This window comes from Rhinopithecus bieti, unplaced genomic scaffold (genome assembly GCF_001698545.2).
Source record: "Rhinopithecus bieti isolate Rb0 unplaced genomic scaffold, ASM169854v2 scaffold_26425, whole genome shotgun sequence".
NCBI classification, from domain to species: domain Eukaryota; kingdom Metazoa; phylum Chordata; class Mammalia; order Primates; family Cercopithecidae; genus Rhinopithecus; species Rhinopithecus bieti.
In genome coordinates this window covers 327,775-338,377 of record NW_016811900.1, presented here as the reverse complement: position 1 = coordinate 338,377, position 10,603 = coordinate 327,775, and the positions used below count along the sequence as shown (strand labels likewise).

The following is a 10,603-nucleotide window of genomic DNA, read 5'->3' as shown; positions in this document are numbered from 1 at the left end:
CCTTGACTTTTCTTTTTTTTTTTTTTGAGACAGAGTCTCACTCTGTCGCCAAGGCTGGAGTGCAGTGGCCTGATCTCAGCTCACTGCAAGCTCCACCTCCCGGGTTTACGCCATTCTCCTGCCTCAGCCTCCCAAGTAGCTGGGACTACAGGCGCCCGCCACCTCGCCTGGCTAGTTTTTTGTATTTTTTTTTAGTAGAGACGGGGTTTCACCGTGTTAGCCAGGATGGTCTCGATCTCCTGACCTCGTGATCCGCCCATCTCGGCCTCCCAAAGTGCTGGGATTATAGGCTTGAGCCACCGTGCCCGGCCCATTTGGGGATATTTTACTTTTTATTTATACTTATATTTATATATGTACTTTAGTACTTCTGTTACACTTCCACTTGCGATAGAGCTGTGTGCTGTCTATTTCCAAACTTTGTGTGACACTGTGATTTACTAAGAAATATATATTTGGTCTTCAACCCAGGTCTTCATCCTGGCATAGAGTTCCTAAACTCCTTGTAATTTTCTGAGTAACAGGGGTGATAAGAGCATCTTTTGTTATAGTATTTGGTCTTAGTCCTCAGTTCCTGACACAGAGCTCCTAAGACCCTTAGAATTTTAGTGATGAGAGTATATTTTCTGAATGCTAAGAAAAATGACTGATGGATAGGGGCCCCTAGATAGGATCATGATGGGGATTGGTTGCCAGAAGAACCAAAGCATGATTACAGGGTTGTAATTTGCAGCTCCACCAGTGGGCCTCCAGGGAGGGGCAGGGGGCTAAAGATGAGTTAGTTACCACTGGCCAATCATCTAGGTAATGGAACCTCTATAAAACCCCTAAATGATGGGGTTCAGAGAGCTTCCAGGCTGTGGATACACTGAAGTGCTGGGAAGGTGGTGCCCCTGGAGAAAGTCTGAAAGTTCTTCCTTCCTACCTTGCCCTATGCATCTCTTCCATCTGGCTGTTCCCCAGTCATATCCTTTATAATCAACCAGTAAATATAAGCAAATATGTTACTGAGTAATGTGAGCCATTCTAGCAAACTATGGAACCCAAGGAAGGGGGCGTGGGGACACCCAATTTGTAGCAGGTCAGTCAGAAATACAGGCAGTCCAGGACTTGCAACTGGCATTCAAAAATGGAGGCAGTCTTGCAGGACTGAGCCCTTAACCTATGGGGTCTGTGCTACTGGGTAGTTAGTGTCAGAAATAAATAGAATCTTTAGACACCCAGTTGGTGTCTGTCTGAGGTGTTGGTGAATTGGTTATTGGTGTGGGGAAATAACCCAAAAAGTTAATTTGAAAGTGCTATGAGTAAGAAACAGCACAGTACCACGGAAAAAGTGAAATCTGAAAAGAAAATTTACTCCCATTGGAAGCATCTTGACATTTTTTTGAGCTACTGCCCGGCACTGCTGAGCCCTAACAGGAACACTGTTAAAGCCAATTCAGCCTTCATCTGTCCACAAGGCTTCTCAATGCTTTAATTTGCCCAGGAATATAATTAAAGAGGGTGATTCCTTAAATTACCAAAGCTCTATTCAAATGTATATTCCAACAAGGTTTCCTACCAGTCTACTGTGAGAAACATTCTTTATATCATTTCTTAAAGTTTCCTCAAGACTTGTGAGGTTTGAAACAGAGTGACATCTAGTATTCTGAGTCCCATCTTCCTGACAGGATCCCAGTGCTCAGGTGACACAGGTCATCAGACCAGCATGGCTTACTTTGAACTGAACATCCAGTTAGCACTCCTACCTTCTCACATGTTTGGGGAACTAGCCATGCGTGTGCCAACTAAGTTATTAATATTCTACAGGGTATTACACTGGGGCTCTAAAGACACCGGTAACAATAATATTAGGAATAATAATTTAACACTTACTAAGTAACAGGCACAATGTTAACTTACTTTCCATCTCTGGTCCAAAGTATACATATTTTTCAGATGAGGGGTCTGGATTATATAATCTCTGAGGTTCCTTCAAAACCTAGAGAAAATCTCAGTTTAAAAAGTCTGAAAGTGTCGATATAAAAGGATTTTCTTTTTTTTTATATAATTATGAGTGATTTAATTTCCCCACATAGATTTTCTGCCTTTATTCTGAAAAACAAACTGTAACAAAATATTCCCAATGATACGATTCTATCAACAACTGGATGATTTCAAAAGTAACACCATCTCCTGCTTTCAATTCTTTGAGCAAAATGCTTGCATGTCATTATTTATTTTCATTATTTTTTTAGAGACAAGGTCTTGCCATATTGCTCAGGCTAGATGTGGACTCCCGGCCTCAAGCAATCCTACTGCTTCAGCCTCCCAAGTAGCTGGAACCACAGGCACACACCACTATATCCAGTTTATTTTATACTGTTCTTATAATTCTGGTATCAGTGATTTTTATAACAATATGCTCTCAATTGATTATAAGCATGTTGAGACCTTATGGTAACTTTTCAGAAACCATACTAAACATTTTATCTTGAAATCTTGCAATGTTTTTCCATCCTCTGCTTATGCCTCAGTTGTTCCATTCACATGATGTGGGCACTTAATTTAGCCAACTCATTGACCCATTTCATCTACTGCTCTCAACTCTACGGCTGGATCAAAGCACAGTTTCTACATCCAATATGAGATCAAAGCACAGTTTCTACATCCAATATGAGCTGGTTATTGTTTCACAGGGCGGATTTCCACAGCTGACAACTCTACTCCGTAACAGGAATGAACACTTCAATCTGCATTTTTATATCAGTATCCTTTCTGATTAAAAACTAGAGTGCCAAATAACTTGACAGATATTTCATAGGGAGATGTTCCATTTTAAAGTTTGAACTTTTGCAAAAGTTGTATTATTTTAGGTCTATAAACTTGATTATTTGCACCAAGATTCCTTTCTAGTATGTGGTAAAATTAAAGAAAATGTTTTCAGACATGTATTTAAAATTAATACACAGCACAGATCATTAGTTCTTAATTGGTTTTAATTTTCCAGTGTTTTCTTCTTTCATTAAAATGAAAAAAGTCCTAATATCCTGAGTTTATCTATTACCACAGGAAGAAATATATTCAAGATGAAAAGGACATTTTAAAATATTAATATGCATAACATATGGTACTATTTCAAAGCTAAAGTAAACCGAACATATGGCAGGGTTCTTTAAAAAAGAAACTAGGGGAAAAAGGAAGAAAGAACTAATACTAACTGGTGGAATTACGTGACAAAAAAAGTGTGCAGAAACACAAGATTTAAAATCACAAAATTAAAAAAAAACAATGTCTAACCAGAATTTATAGCATGTCTTACATTTCCCATAGTAGTTGGTCAGTTTTCTTGCTTCCAGTAAAGATTTTAGAAAACATGTGCTTTGGACTGCAATAATTCATTTACTGTCATCCAAGATTTTAGTATAAATCAGGCATATTGACATGTGGTAGTGGAGTCTGGTTTGGGCTGAATTTTAACATGAGCTTTTTAGAAGGTAGAAGAAAAAGAGATGGGTCAGGATCTGTAAAGCAGGAATATTAGGGAATTCCCAAACTCTAAGCTAACTTTTATACGTACTGACTGTCCCCACGAAAACTCAAGTTGAAACTTAATCCCAAATATGGCAGTACTGAAAGGTGGGGCCTTTAAGAGATGCTTGGGTCTTGAGGGTTCTCTCCTCATGAATGGATTCATCCATTCATGGGTATTAATGGGTTATCAGAGAAGTGGCATTAGTGGCTTTACATGAGCATGCTCAACTCCCTTGCCATGTGATGCCCTGCACTGTCTCAGGACTCTGCAGAGAGTCTCCACTAACAAGAAGGCCCTCACAAAAGGAGCCCCTCAACCTTGGACTTAGCCTCTATAAGAAATATTTTTTTGTATTTATAAATCACAGATTTAGTTATTCTGTTACAAGTAATAAGAAACAGACTAAGATACTTATCTGTATGTTAACAATGTTCAGGTGTAATCACTGTTGCCTTCAATAGCACATGCATTACCTAAAACTGTGATTCATTTCAGTGCTGCTACTGTTAACAACATCTATTAATTCTTACCCTGTAGTCACCATGCCTGCTACTTAAGGTTCCAGTCTTTCTACATATGCAAATATTTTCTAAGGATACGTGGCTATATTTTAACTTACATCCAGTAAGACTTATTTGATTTACTGCCAACAATTCTGCACTCAAATTGTACTGGAAAAAAAAAATACATAATGTTTTTGCATACTGAAATCCCTCTGCCTAAGTTTCCATCAATAGTGGAGAATAAGATGATCGGTCCTATGCGTAGCAATTTGTTCTACATTTAAAGATGTCTCGTTACCTCACATGCATGATTTGGCTGAAACTGAACTCTCTTTCAAATTTCCTCATTTCCATGGGTTTGAAGCTGCCATTCTTAGCAATCAAACCCTATCTACATTGCTTCAATCTGGCTTATGGTGACTGAACAGAGAGATTTCTCATAGATGGAATAGTATATGCACATCAGTTGCAGTTCATATACATCCTTCTTGTTCCCATTTACAGTTTAAAAAAACCAAACTATATGAGTTTTTAAAAAGATGTTGGGCCAGGAGCAGTGGCTCACGCCTGTAATCCCAGCACTTTGGGAGGCCGAGACGGGCGGATCACGAGGTCAGGAGATCGAGACCATTCTGGCTAACATGGTGAAACCCCATCTCTACTAAAATACGAAAATAGCCAGGCGTGGTGGCGGGTGCCTGTAGTCCCAGCTACTTGGGTGGCTGAGGCAGGAGAATGGCGTGAATCTGGGAGGCAGAGCTTGCAGTGAGCTGAGATTGAGCCACTGAACTCCAGCCTTGGCGACAGAGCGAGACACTCTGTCTAAAAAAAAAAAAAAAAAAAAAGATGTTCAGGGCAGTGAAATTATTCCCAATGATACCATAGTAATTGAAAAATGTCACCCTAATGTAAAGTCTGGAGTTTGGATGATACCGCTGGGTTAACACAGGTTTATCGACTGTAACACATGTACCACCCTGGCGCCAGATGTTGATAGTGGGGAAGGCTGTGCATCTGGGAAGTGGGTATATAGGAACTCTTTGTATTTTCTGCTTAATGTTGCTGTGAACCTAAGACTCTTCTAAAAAGTAAAGTTTATCTAAAAGGATAAATGCTCTCAAATATTCATCATTTTAATATGCTTGGGACAATGTTATGTCGTGATAACACAAAACAAAAAGATCCAATATAATTAGATGTCATTATCATTCCTCTTGAATAGAAAATAAAAACTTGTGAAGAGATGAGCAGGATATTAAACAAGATGTAAATGATTAAGGTAACTGATGTTTCAAGATCAGGGAAAAGACAATTTCAAGTATCAACATTCCTTTTCAAAAGAGTTACTACATCTTTAAAGTAATGTGTCAAGGGGAGATAACTTTGTCTAGTTCATGTCAAATAAAAATTATATCTAACATGTAATCTTAACAGTCTGTTCAATAGATTTTAAAATATGTATACTTGCATTTAGAGTTTTAATGACATTCCCTAGAGAAATTACGTAGAAAAAAAGCTCTTTCTTTGGCTCATATTGTATCAATTATTCTAAATACATTCTTTGCTTTCAGATCTACATGAAAGCAACTGCCTAAACTTTGCCTTAAAACTGTTTAGGTGTTAAGATGTTGAAAGGATCTTTTAGAAGTAGATTGATGCTTCATTGGGTATTAAAGGTTTTTTTGCTGTTAAAATATATTCTAAAAGAAAGATACAGTAAAATGGAATCCTGCAGGCCATAACAAATGAGCTAAGTTATATCTAACCTTAAATTTATGACTACAACTTCAATGGTGAATTTCGTGCGTAAATGATTTAAAACATAGGTAAAGGTCTGTACCTTTGGGACTAACAGGCTTTTATCCAGAGACTGTATTTATCAAACTGACAGACTACTCTGCATTTGAAAGAAGGTGATTTATTTCTGTTTACTACTATACCTATGTGAATTCAGAGAAGCACATGACAAGCCATGAACTTACCATGTCCTCTACAGAGTCACATTTCTGGTGTGTTTCTCAAATTAATCTAAAACATGATTTACAATGATTTCCTCTCTCAAATTTAGAGAAGGACCAGCCTGGAAGAGGAAACTATCAACATTAGGAAGGTAAAATTTGAGACCTCTGATGGGAAAGAAACTAATGTGATTTTATTCTATTATAACCACAGAGTTTTTTAACTTTGTTTCTCCACCAGGACAGTCAATAAAATAAGCTAAGTCCTTAAATGCTTATAGCATAGAATTCTTGCTGTCTCTTATTCTCGGGCAACTTTAATCTCATTGTCTTTTGGTATAGTTAGACCATAACCCTTGAAAATAGTGAAAGAATGGCTGAGAAATATGAATAACACCAACATCATCTTGCAGAAATTCTACAGACTCATCCATTTTGCTTCAATCTCATTTATATGGAAAAATATCTTTTAAGTTTTCATACTATTATACTGCAAATGACCTTAATTTCTTGGTGAATTTATTTATGCATTTACTTGTCTTGCTTCAATAATTTTCTTTTAATGTGCTCTCAATGCTTATTATAGAAGCAAGGTTCTCATTTAAATTTCCAAAAGATGGAATCAAAAATTAGATTCTAGGGAGGGATATTAAAGCATTGATCCCAGGTTTAATGGACAGATTGTTTTTTTACTCACCAGCAAATATCTGGTCATTAGAAAATAAGTTGATAATTTCAGAAATGTACAACATAAAAAGCCAGTCGTAAAAGGACCTTAGAAAGTATATGTTCAAGCTCTTGTTTTTCAGTCAAGGAGTATAAGGCTCAGAGGGGGATAAATGACGGCTTGAAAGTCACAAGATAGTTAGGGACAGGGTTAAGTTCTCTGAACTCAATGTTAACATACTTTGCTCTCAAGAACAGTACATTTAGACAATCAGAGGTTACAGAGTAGAAACTTCAAATCCTATGCATCTTATATATGTTTACATTCACTTAGTGGTGTTTATTTTGGCAGCCTAAGATTACATAGTAAATACCAAGTGAGTGTGTAGGGTCTATGTGTAAGAGCCTCAGAGCAATCCTGAGGCTTTAACACTATCTAAGGCCATCTAATTCCATCCACACTCTTCATCATGCATGGCCACGACAGCACTGAGGAAAAGAAAATTATTTTATAAACTATGAGTTTGCCAAAACTAATCAGACAAAACTTAGTAAATTCAGGTGGGTCTTGGTCTTTGGACTAATACTCAACTTAGTCATGTGTATTTTTTATTCATTCAATCAATATTTACTGAACATCCATGTGCTAAGCATGGTTCTAGAGATAGTGCAAACAACAGTGAGCAAAACAGGTCAAGTTCCTGCCTTCATGGGACTTCCAATTAAGCAGTGTAAGCAAAAACTAAATAAACAAATGAACAAAATAATTTCAGAGCTCGAGAAGTATTATTGAAGAAATTAGACTAGACAATAAGAATGGGAAAGATTTTATTTTCGGAAAGGGGACCCCTTTGAAGAGGTGACATGAACTATAACCTCTATGGTGAGAAAAAGGCAGCCGCATGAGAAGCAGAAGCACGAGCATCCTAAGCAAAAGGAAAGGCACACTGAAAGCCTCTAGTGGAAACAAGTTTGGGGTTTGGCTGCACCACAGTATACAAGAAGCAACAAGGTGGTAAAGACACAGGCTATACAAGGGATTTGGAATATTTTTCGGGTAAATTATGTAAAGATGAACCATCTTTTAGGAAATGAGTCTGAATGCCCCCATATAATTTTATCATTTTATTATATCCAGGCAGAGTAAACCTCTGCATTAGGAAAGCCATAGTGTTTATAAATCATGTGTAATTTACTTATTCAAAATGCATATAGAAAATAAGGCTCAGGGTAAGGGTTTAAATATGACTTTCCTTACAAGAAAAAAGAATAGTTACAGCATTTTGACCACCTGGAATTCAGAGCTGTATACTGTTTAAAGCTGAAGGGTCTCCAAATTCACTATCATCTGGTTTACCTCATCCAGCAGGTAAAGTCTGTTAAGGTTGAACTCACTCATTACTACTGAATTAGTCAAATGACAAAGTGTTCTTTATGTGATGCATATTTTTGTACTAGTGTAATCTATTTACATAGCATGGGTGTCATCTTTGTTATATATAGAAAATAGCATACAAAAATGATCAATAATTTCCTAGCTTAGGCAGCCCTCTAAGAGAAAATATCCATATGTATAAATACAAAGGCCCTGGCCACCTGAGATTGAAGGATATGAATCAAGCATCTGAACTCCAGGTTTGCAACCAGCAACCTGTATGTCCAAGCCTGGGCAAGATTCTAACCCTCTCTGAATCTCCTCTCTCTCAAAAATATAGGTTAGTATACATTCCTAGCTTGAAGAGACAATGAAGCAAGAATTTCTAAGTGTCTAGCACATAGAATAAAACTCAATAAATTTTAGTCTTTTCACCTCATATATTTTTCTAATAAAAGTAGTGTCATGTACAATATGAGAACTACAATCATGCATTATATTTGTCTCTTTTAGTCAAAATTTTATGGTTTTGTTCACATAAGGAAAAAAGGTAAGACAAAGAAACCATTTTTAAAGCTCCTCACATATCAAACACTGAATTAAGACCTTGTGTTTTTAAGTGGTTTGCTGCCTGGAACCATCCTATTCTGACTGTCTAACTTCTCTACAGTTTCCACTGTGTTTCCTTCATCTCAGACACACAAACATGCCCAAACACAGTAAATCACAGTTAATTGCACATCTTAAATTAAAAGACAAAAAAATCGCACAATTAATTGGGGGAACTTGTCAGTTGGTGCATGAATCTTGCTTACTACACTCTGTGCACAGGATGCAAGCCAAGTGCATGTTCCAAGCTGGATGATTCAGTCCATGCCTCTGAGGAGAGGTGCATGGGCACGATCCTTCTGCACAGCCGTCTGGTCATAAGAATCAAATGCTTTAAAACACTCCACATTGCAATTGCTGTATCAATAGTTATCCCTACAAGGATGTTCAATACAGGACTGAGCATAATAGTAAAAAATTAGAAAGAGCTAAAATGCTCATTAATAAGGGACTGAATAGAGATTAGGTTTGGCCATTAATGGAAAAAATCTAAGCTGTTACAAATGATTTTGTCAATCTTAATAACATAAGAAAATATTCACGACATACTATTTGAAAAATGCTTACAAAATAGTATATTTCTATTTTTGAGGCTATGTGTTATGCAAGTGAAGCAAGAAGAGAGAGAAAGGAACAGGATAAAGCTACTGGGAAAATAAACAATAAAAATGTTAACATTTGTCATCTCTGAGTTGTTTATACTTTGTAGTTTTCTAATTTTCTAAAAAAATCATCTACATTTAAAAAAATATATTTCAATTTGTTTTTGAATCTGATATTTTAAAATGTCAGTTTCAAAATAAAGATCCATAAGAATCTTTTAAGATAAACTTACCTACTACAATGAAAACATCAGCATAAAATTTAAAAGAATCCCTAGTAAGCGCAAACATACAATCCTATTGTATCCTTGGTTATACAGACAAAATGTATAAAAATGTATTTTATAAATATACAACAAATGCATGTTCATACAATTAAATGCTCAATACAATAATGCATTTCAACATATACCTTACAGTATATTAACATACCATAAGAAAATCATTATAAATACTTTTTCATTTCCTGACACTGACCAACTACAAACTATATTCACAGTAAGCCAATAACATGGAATTTGAGAAACTGCAAACCTTCTCTACTCCATCCACTACTCTCCCATTATTGTCTACCCTATTATAAAAAGATTTTATACCCAGTCGCCTAGTGTAATTCTAATGCTAAAATCTGGCAATAAATGATATACACTAATGTGCACAGAATTTCTTCATTTTTATCAAAGTAGAAAATGACAAAGTTTTATAATATATTATATCACTACTCAACTAGTCATACTAACTTTTGCTTTATTTCATTTTTCAAATAAAACAATTTTAAAACTCAACAAAGTAGATTCATTCCAAAGGTATTCAACAGTCTGCTAACCTTGAAATAAGAAACAAATATTTCCTGCCTTCTTTTATTTAATGGGGGGTGGAGAGGGAAAAGATAATCATATTCCAGCAAAAGCCCATCTCAACCTCAGGCATCTTTATGTCCCAAGGGTAATATTTTCATTCCATTCTTAATGGAACAAATTTCTAATCAGAATATGTATTCAAAAATAACTGAGGCAATGCAATGTCAACATGTTATGCTGCCATCAGGCATCCCGCGGTGCTCAGCATCAACACAATCTCTAGTGTGACAGAGAGCCTGGGCAATGCAGAAACGTCAGACTTGATCAAGGGAAGGGGAGCTAGCAAGGAGCATGCAATGGTTTTGCTTCCCTTTGGATGCTCAAACACGGTGTTTGGAGGAAAGCTTCTATGCTAGAGGAAGACAATCTCAAGACTTCTAAGGAAGGAATGACTTATAATGCTCACTCCAGAACCTCAACTTTTAAATAGTAATAAGTGTCTATTTTTGCATTAATACTGAAAATACTTGAAACAACAGTCAATTCTGGGAAGGTTAACATTACACCTAGATTTCT

At 36.4% G+C, this 10,603-nt stretch overlaps 1 protein-coding gene across 4 annotated transcripts in view; it reads right to left on the bottom strand.

Annotated features, from left to right (window-relative positions):
* The window catches only part of CDK14 (cyclin dependent kinase 14), a 606,959-nt gene that overhangs the window by 282,224 nt on the left and 314,132 nt on the right, over positions 1-10,603 (bottom strand). The gene's annotated exons all lie outside the window — the stretch shown is intronic.